We start from the raw sequence: 9,433 nt of genomic DNA, 5'->3' as shown, positions 1-9,433 counted from the left end.
TCTAATCAAGTATAAAGTACACAACGTTCTATACAGAAATGTGTATTACAGGGCATGAAAGTAAAAAAAGTGAAACAATTGACAGAAGAATAAAGTAAAATTTATTCAATATAACTGGTTCAAGTTTGTGTGTATAGCTCCTCAAATTTTGATTTTACGCGCGCGTATGAAAATAACATCCGATTATACATATTAGAAATTCACAACATAATTTTCTTAGTTTTTCATAAACAATAAAAGAAAATATTTATATATTCATGTATATATCTTTATACATTGTACAATATTTAGGTATATTGGAAGTAATATATTCTAGTATCTGAGTCCATCCTGCATTAGTTAAATCATAAATCAACATTTATTAGATAAATATGATTAAACAATACTATTATCTGCATATTGATACACTCATACACCTACTAATCTTACTTGTATCTGTTGCGTCTATTAGGAAAAAAATTGAAAAAAGAATAATACCGAAGAACGCAGCGTCCATACAAATTCAGAAAGTTGCAATAATCCAACTTGGAATAGGGTTTCTATTTTTCTGGAACAAAATTTTGGAAATGGAATGAGCGTAGATTTTTCCAAGGCTTTAAAAAGATAATCAAAAATATAATAAACTTAGACATTATTTCCGAAATCCGGAACCTTTTCCTTAATGGAAATGGAAAAATTTCCGAATCATTTCCGTACGGAAACCGTAACCCAAAATTTTGTTGGAAACCCTAACTTGGATCTTATATAGTAAATTCAATTGTAAACAAATCATTCAGACATTACAACCATAGTTATTAATTATTTTTCTACGCATTCATATTTAGTTAATANTACTGTCCCTTGACCTCTAGGTTTATACAATCAAAGGTTTAACATGATACAAACAACCCCCATTTCAGTAATATCTTTGTTTTATTAGACAATTTGTTCAAATACAGTTGAAGGTGGAATCCGGGAAATCTAGAAAAGGGAAAATCCCTAGAATTCTCCGCCTTGACATTTCCTTGACTATTTTATTTACTGGTAGAAGAAGTCCTCACATTTTGTTAGAAATACCGAATTTATAATTGCGATATTACAAACATTTAGTTAGAAATTACAAATTGAATGCTTGAGATTCAAAAATTTGTGAGACATACCATCCCCGTGGACCATGCTCGGCCGGAAGGGGGTCTGGGGCGTTGAAATACCCGAAGCTGACCTCCTAAAAATTTCATATTTACGAGAATGTGTCAAATTTCCTGTAATATGAACCCAAACAAAGATAGTTAGATAATAACAGACATTCTGTTACTAATTTTGAACAAAATTCCTTGGATAGTTTGACATTGCAAATAAAATGTTATGCTTTTTTCAATATACAGTTAAACCAAATAATCCATACATCGAAAGAATTCATCAAATGTCGTATTCTTCAATTTCTGATAATGGAATGTTGCAGATATTTAGTTTTTTTAATTAAATGATTATATGAAGCTCTTTAAAACTGTTCCCGCATATTCATGGCTATTTATTTATTTTCGCAAATACTGAGGTTTACGTAAAAAAGTATAAAACCCATTGAAAATTTGTCAAGACGATATTTGGTAAATTCTTTTGATGGCATCCATATATGTATACTAGCTTAGCAAGCTTTATCTGGAGTTTTCTCAATAAAAGTCAACTGACTCATCTTAGATTTAAAACCAGGCTAATGACAAAATAAAGTAAAATGTTCGTAAGATTTAAATCTTATATTTTTTCAATCATAACTCACCTTATTAAAGAGTTATTGAGAAGAAAATGTTGGGAATTTTTAATATTTAACTGAATAAACTTTCTTCTCTCATACTTGTCTAAAATTTCAACTGGAGGAGCTTCAAATTCACAGAGTCGTATACCAGGTAACCAGAGTCGTAGAAACTTAACCCTTCTGTCTAATCACAGCTTGCCGTTGGTCTTCTGAGTTCCCCAGTCAAACTTTGAGACAAATCGGTCTAGGGGATCATGAGTTATGATCGGACATCATAACAAACAAACACATAGGCACCCACATACACTTTATGTATATATAGATATATTATACATCATTAACCCCTTATACAATCAGCTAACAAGGAACTTTCTTCTGATTCTAATCTAATAAAAAGTATTTAGCCTACTCAGATACTTGTGTAACAGGGATTATGAATACGGGGGGGGGGGTCGTATGTATACAAAGAGAGAGAAGAAAGGATTTTACATTATTTGTTATATCTGAATCCTTTAGAATACTTTCTTTAATAAACAGGTTTACCCACAAAGGATGCGACTTCAGAGACGACTATACGGAATTTATATTTCGTTTCCATGTACATATTCATGATAGCCTTTAAAATTCTTTCATTCTTTGGGAAATCATTAATTAAACCATTTAAAGACTACATTCAAGGTTGAAGACTTACTTTAACCTTGGGATTAACAAATGATATAAGTTTAAGGTCGACTTTACTGTCTCATCCTTGTTGGATAACCGGCCCCGTATTTAACACAGTCTGTTAACAATAAACCATACCATGAAATAAAGAAGTAAATATATCTACTTCTTGATAATTATTCAAGTATAACACTCGTCACGAATCTTCTAATCCCAGTAATTTTGCAACCTATAATGTCACCCATTTATCACTGTCATCTCAAATATCAGGGATTATGAGAGATATATTAAATTCGCACCGGTCCGGGTCAGACTTTATCCTTATACAGTACTTCTCATAATTTGCTTTGATATTTCAATACTATATCCTTGTACAGTACTGGGATGGGATTAATTCCTTCTTGTAATTTGCTTTTATATTTCAATACTTTATCCTTGTACAGTACTGGGATGGGATTAATTCCTTCTTGTAATTTGCTTTTATATTTCAATACTTTATCCTTGTACAGTACTGGGATGGGATTAATTCCTTCTTGTAATTTGCTTTTATATTTAAATACTTATCCTTGTACAGTACTGGAATGGGATTAATTCCTTCTTGTAATTTGCTTTTATATTTCAATACTTTATCCTTGTACAGTACTGGGATGGGATTAATTCCTGCACATAATTGGCTTTTATATTTTAATACTTTATTAAAATTAGATCATTTAAAAATTGATTATTGCCGTATCCATATCAAACGTCACAGGTCTAATCAGAAAATTTGAGTTTGTGACAAGTGCTCAGTTCCTTGAAAAAAACTATAAAATGCCACTGAAAAAAGTTTGTTATTTTGACAAAGAAGAAGTTTTCTCACAAAGGAAAAGATTATATTTATATAAATAAATCTATTTCTAAACATTACAACGTTAACAAAAGAGAAAGATTTTCAAATAAAAAGATTCTAAACATAACACTTTAGACATTTGGAAACATGTTTTACAAAGGAAATGCAAAATCTAAATTATTCTGAAAAGAATTGCGAGGTGAAGATAAATTTTAAAGCAAAGCATGGATGAATTCTCAAGGAAATTAAAGGAAAATGAAAATGTGGAAAAGAATTTTAAAAAAAATATTCTAAAGTTTGTATAACAAAAGCCGAGTTTATCTGGGTCATATATCGGCCGGAATAAGCTGTAAAATTTTAATCTTTCTTTTAATTTGAAAAATTAAGGAAAGACAAAGTTTATCCACATAAAGGGACTGTGAGCGCAATGTCAAGAGACCCTCCATGCAAAGATTCACAACTATGCCCTTAATAGCTCTGTCTGATTATGGTATGAATTAGATATCAATGTTTATAATTTTGAAAAACTGATTATTTTCAATAATGGCAATATCTTCCACATTATTTACTAGATTTTCAAGGATATTGTTGTGAATAGAGCATTGCTCTCTTTGCATTGAGGGTCACTTAAAACTATGCGTGCGCTCCCTTTAAATGTTGAAAATATATAGCCGAAAATGTATAGCCGAAAATATATAGCCAAAAATATATAGCCAAAAATATATAGCCAAAAATGTATAGCAGAAAATATAAACCCGAAAATATATAGCCGAAAATATATAGCCAAAAAACATAGCCAAAAATGCATAGTCGAAAATATATAGCCAAAAAAAACATAGCCGAAAATATATAGCCAAAAATGTATAGCCGAAAATATATATCCGAAAATATTTAGCCGAAAATAGCCAAAAATGTATAGCCGAAAAAAACATAGCCGAAAATATATAGCCAAAAATATAAAGCCAAAAATATATAGCCGAAAATACATAGCCAAAAATGTATAGCCGAAAATATATAACCGAATATATATAGCCGAAAATGTATAGCCGAAAATATAAAGCCAAAAATATATAGCCAAAAATATAAAGCCAAAAATATATAGCCGAAAATACATAGCCAAAAATGTATAGCCGAAAATATATAGCCGAAAAAAAGCCAAAAATATATAGCCGAAAATATATAGCCGAAAACATATAGCCGAAAATATATAGCCGAAAATATATATCCGAAAATATATAGCCGAAAATATTAAGCCAAAAATATAAAGCCAAAATATATATCCGAAAATATATAGCCGAAAATACATAGCCAAAAATATACATCCGAAAATATATAGCCAAAAATATATTTCCGAAAATATATAGCCGAAAAAAATATAGCCGAAAATATATAGCCGCAAATAAGAACATCTGCAGTATCTAAAGGACTGTAAACGTAATTTCAAATGACCCTCTACTCATTAATAGGGTATCATATATTTACCATTTATTTTGTATTTGTGATTTCTTTACAAAGTTCGCATTTGCAATTTCTTGCTTTAGAAGCAATGGGGAAATTTTTAGAATCAAATAAACACTTGTCAAGCTAGAAAAACAAAGTAATTTTTGCCATTATTAAGTTAAGATTAAGTTTTCAAATGTACCAACAGGAATCGGGCGTGCCAATCTTTTTAAATTAACTTAAAATTGTTAAGACTAAGTATTTTTAAAGTAAAGGTTCACAGAAAAAAAACCAGACATCTAAATCCCTGTGAAATGACTAGTTGTAGGTGTTGAGGTTTAAGAATATATAAAGAAAGGTTCTAGTGGGTAAATTGAGTTGGACCAACTCCAAGAACTCAGAGATATCCAGGAATTGATTCCTTCATTAATATTCCACAGGATGGATATTGTCTACATTTTCATGCCCCCCCCCCCCTCCAGCGGATTGGAAAAATTTCAAAATTTCTCAGCTTCTGTTCGGGTTTCTCCAATAAATTGGTCTTGAGATTAATAAAAAGATGAGATTAAGCAGTGATCTCGATATCCACAGTTCTAAAGTTTTCAGCTCTGTACAATTTGCTGAATTTGTCGGTTTTAAGCTTCAAATAAACTGGAGTTTAGGGGGGAAGAGTTTTCATATCATTTAGGGCCTGACATTAAAGTACATATGTACTTACTTTTTATCGCCTAAAAACTCCGGTTCATTTGTAGTTTGTAGGTTGTAAAGGATACAGTGCAAATAGAGCAGGTTGTAAAGGATACAGTGCAGATAGAGCAGGTTGTAAAGGATACAGTGCAGATAGAGCAGGTTGTAAAGGATACAGTGCAGATAGAGCAGCTTGTACAGGATACAGTGCAGATAACCACCCTTGAATTATTTTAACCCTTGTCTCTTTCTAACCCTATTATGAAATAATTATAAGAGACTGTAAGCGTAATTTCAAGTGAAAAAGAAATTATCAGGATTATGAGTCAAAAGAACTACGTTGTTTTTCACATTTTTGATCAGATTAAAGTTTCAAGGGTACCGTTGTGAATCGGGAATTGCCATCTTTGCATGGAGACATCTTGAAATTATGCTTACTGTCCCTTTTTATCAGATTTACAGGTTTACCATTTATGCATTTAATATTTTCTCTGGCTAAATATAAAAAAAAAATTGATGAACTGATATTGTCATGATACAGCTGATACAGCAGTGGTTACCAACACAGGATCAGACTTTATAGAGACGTCTGTAAGAAATTTATAATTCCTAACGATCTTTCTATCTTTGTCAGATCATTTAACATTATTATTATAAGTAGTAGTAGGAGACAACCAACTAATGCAAGGAAAGTTAATTTTGCAATTGCGTATACTCTGCGTACATATTGAAACCAGTTCTCTCTGGGTGGAATTTGTAAACAAGAATAGATGCATCAGTGTTCATTTAGTATCCGAGGAGATTAAAAGCATTGAATTTTGATAATTTTGATAATTCACATAATAGTTTCCTATGACCAGAATATTTCATTGATTTCTTATGTGAAAGATGGATTCCATGTCAGGCTTCGACATCCGTCTTGTGTTTACATTACCACCCAGGGGCCAGTAACAGTACACTGCAGTACAAAAGATGCGTACACCTCTGAAATAACTTTCCTTGCATTAAATCATTGGAGACAACCCATATTTTAATTTAATAAGGGTCGACGCTCCTCGACATCGAAGTGTATCCATGAAGTAAACTTTATTAAGTAAACATTTCTATTTGAACAGTTTCCAGTCGTCATTAAGATCTCATTCTTTGTGAGTAACTCTGTATATAATATAATATCTAATACACACACTTCATTTTAGACAATTTTAAACATTTAACTTGTACTTGCAGTACTCAAGGTCCTTTTAAAATAAACAACGTGAATGTACTGCAGAATACGTCCATGATTTACTGTGCGTCTAACAATCTATTGATCTAATCAAACTCGACAACTATCAAAGTTATTAGATGTAAGGTGGGGGTTTAGGGTTTTTGTACATTTTAATTTGACTTATGTAAGGAAACTGGTTTTAGATAAATTCTCGTTTTTTAGAAATCTACAATGATGTCACAATTGTCCATTAGCATGTTGACAATATTAGTTATTGTTTTGATAAGACGGTTCTAATTAAAATGTGCATGAGAAACCCTATCCTCCAAACCTTCAGTATACTCGCATTTTAACTTTACAAGCTATGCAATAGAGATGCATCTTTATATTATCCAGGTTTTAAAAACATTCTAGATTTTTTACGCTTTCAAATAATTCGTAATTTGTTTATTTTTGTAAAGCCCTCTGAAAGCCAAAAATCCTAGAATGTTTTATTTTATAAACAGAAAAAATACAAATTTTATCAAATATTATATATTTTATAAACTAGTTTATTAAATAAAAAGCATAGGCAATACATAGATATAATAATATTATTAGATTATAAGGCAATTTCTTAACGCCTTGGAAAAGGTTAAATCCCCCCCATATCCCTCTATTCCCTTCATAACTTACTTGAACTCTTTTCTATATTTATAAATACTAGTATTTGAGGGCGCTCTTGTTCTTTTCCTGTTAATAACTTTAGTTAGAAACTGTTTCCCAAATTTTTTTTTATTTCGATAAAACATTAATAACCTAACCTAACGCTATAAAAGAAAAAACGCGATTCTGTATCATAATATCATTTTATTAGGTTTAACAATAGATTGGATTATAAATAGTCCATTTAAAGATCAAAAACTCATATGTAACTCCTTCTATTGAGAGGAACGACATTTTTTTGAATTTATAATTATATGTACCCGGATCAATTTGCATCAAACCAAAACTAGAGGAGATACGAGGTCACAAAGTGGTACCAGTGATATCACATAAATTTGACTTTCTTCCTAATCTTATTTTTCTGTATTTACTTTTATTTCAACCATTTATGAGAAACGTTCAATAAGTTTTACGAGGTTGTCCAGATGTCTCAGCTGTTGTGTAATTTATTTAATGGTTCTCAATAATTTGCTTAAGAATATAGTTGTAGCACAGTTTTGTAGGTTGAGAACAGTCCCTTAGAGTATTTTGTAAGTTTGCAGCAATCCCATAAATAACTTGATTAAATTCGTGATTTGTTTCTGAATGATAATATTTTCTGATATTTTTTACGTATGATCTGTTTATTTACTGAGCCGGAATTTTTTCAAATTTACTGGCGTATTTAAGACGTCCTAAATACGTCTCCGTACTCTATAGTGTTTTCCGCTAGATGTCTCCCGTAAGTTATTTTCGGACAGACAGACTTACTCACGTCGTGTTTACTCACATAATTTCGCCGTGAGTTAACCTTATTATAGATGTCAGCACCTGCACACAATACAACTTTTTAAACCCAGGAATAAATAATAATCACAATTTAAATAATACAATTTAATTCAAAAAGTCAAATTTTAATCCGATTCTGACAAAAACTATAAAAAAATTTAATATTCTGTAGTTTTATTTTACGAAAATATTATAATCCATGATGCTGCTTCTTGAGAATTTAATATTTTTGAAAGTCGTCAATTAAAAGCATCCCTGAAAATTAATTCTGAAGTGCATTGAACAGCTTTCTATTTATTTTCGTCTATAGGGGTCGCGCGATGTTGCAGTTTATGGTCGGACACTAAATGTTGTAGATAATCCCATTTAGACAGTACTTAATTCCTCCGTATTTAGGACGTGAGTAAGTGGAGACATCATATGTTTGCAAAAAGTACGGATGAAAATATTCCGGCTCAGGTGGATTTTGTTTGTGAAATCGGCGGGGCTGAGGTAGAATTTTTTATTAAAAGGCTTTATTTACAAGCGAAATCTTTGTGTTTCTTAGCCTAGTTTAAACAGTGAAATAATTATTAACCAATTGATTCCAATAGCGTCGTTTTTGATCTAAAACTTTTAAATTTGGAAAGATTTTCTTGTTCTTTTTGTCGTTTCAATATTCTTATTAAACTTGAAATTTTTTCTTATTCTTATTAAACTAAATTCTTATTTGAGCAGTGCATCTTATTGGGTTATATTTTATCTTTTTGTTCTTGCACTTAATATACTTTTAATTTAGCAAGTGTTTGTGTTTGTTCATTGTGGTTTATATCGGTTCAGCAGTATCCTCAAGCAAACTTATTGCTTATCCTTAAGCAAACTTAATGCTCAAGACCCTGCTGGATCTACCCTAACTCTGCTCAACCCCGATCAGCGAAACAAGTAAGGATAAACTTTTTATTCTCTGCCAAATCATGCATTTAATGCAATTGATTTCTTTAATAGAAGCAAAATAGAGTTAAATTGCTCAGTTCGGACTATATTCCTATAAACCTATATATTGGGCAAGATTATTGCTCTAATAAAGTAAAAGCAAACTTATTGCCATAACTTAAGTTTAATTGCTGATTCAGTGTGTAATTGGATAACACACAATTATTGCTATTTAATAGCAAAGGTTCATGACTGAGTTCATGGATGAGGAAGGTGATTTTCATGAATTGAATTATCTAACATTTATTTAGACTGAATATAAATAGTCTACAGAGTGTAAAAGAGGTATACTTTTCACTTAAATTGCTGAGAAGCAAAGCAACAAGCACATTTATTTAGACTGAATATAAATAGTCTACAGAGTGTAAAAGAGGTATACTTTTCACTTAAATTGCTTAGAAGCAAAGCAACAAGCACATTTATTTAGACT

The sequence above is a fragment of the Eurytemora carolleeae genome, unplaced genomic scaffold, assembly GCF_000591075.1.
Source record: "Eurytemora carolleeae unplaced genomic scaffold, Eaff_2.0 scaffold1920, whole genome shotgun sequence".
Classification (NCBI taxonomy): Eukaryota; Metazoa; Arthropoda; class Copepoda; order Calanoida; family Temoridae; genus Eurytemora; species Eurytemora carolleeae.
Note: the sequence above shows the minus strand (reverse complement) of the source record.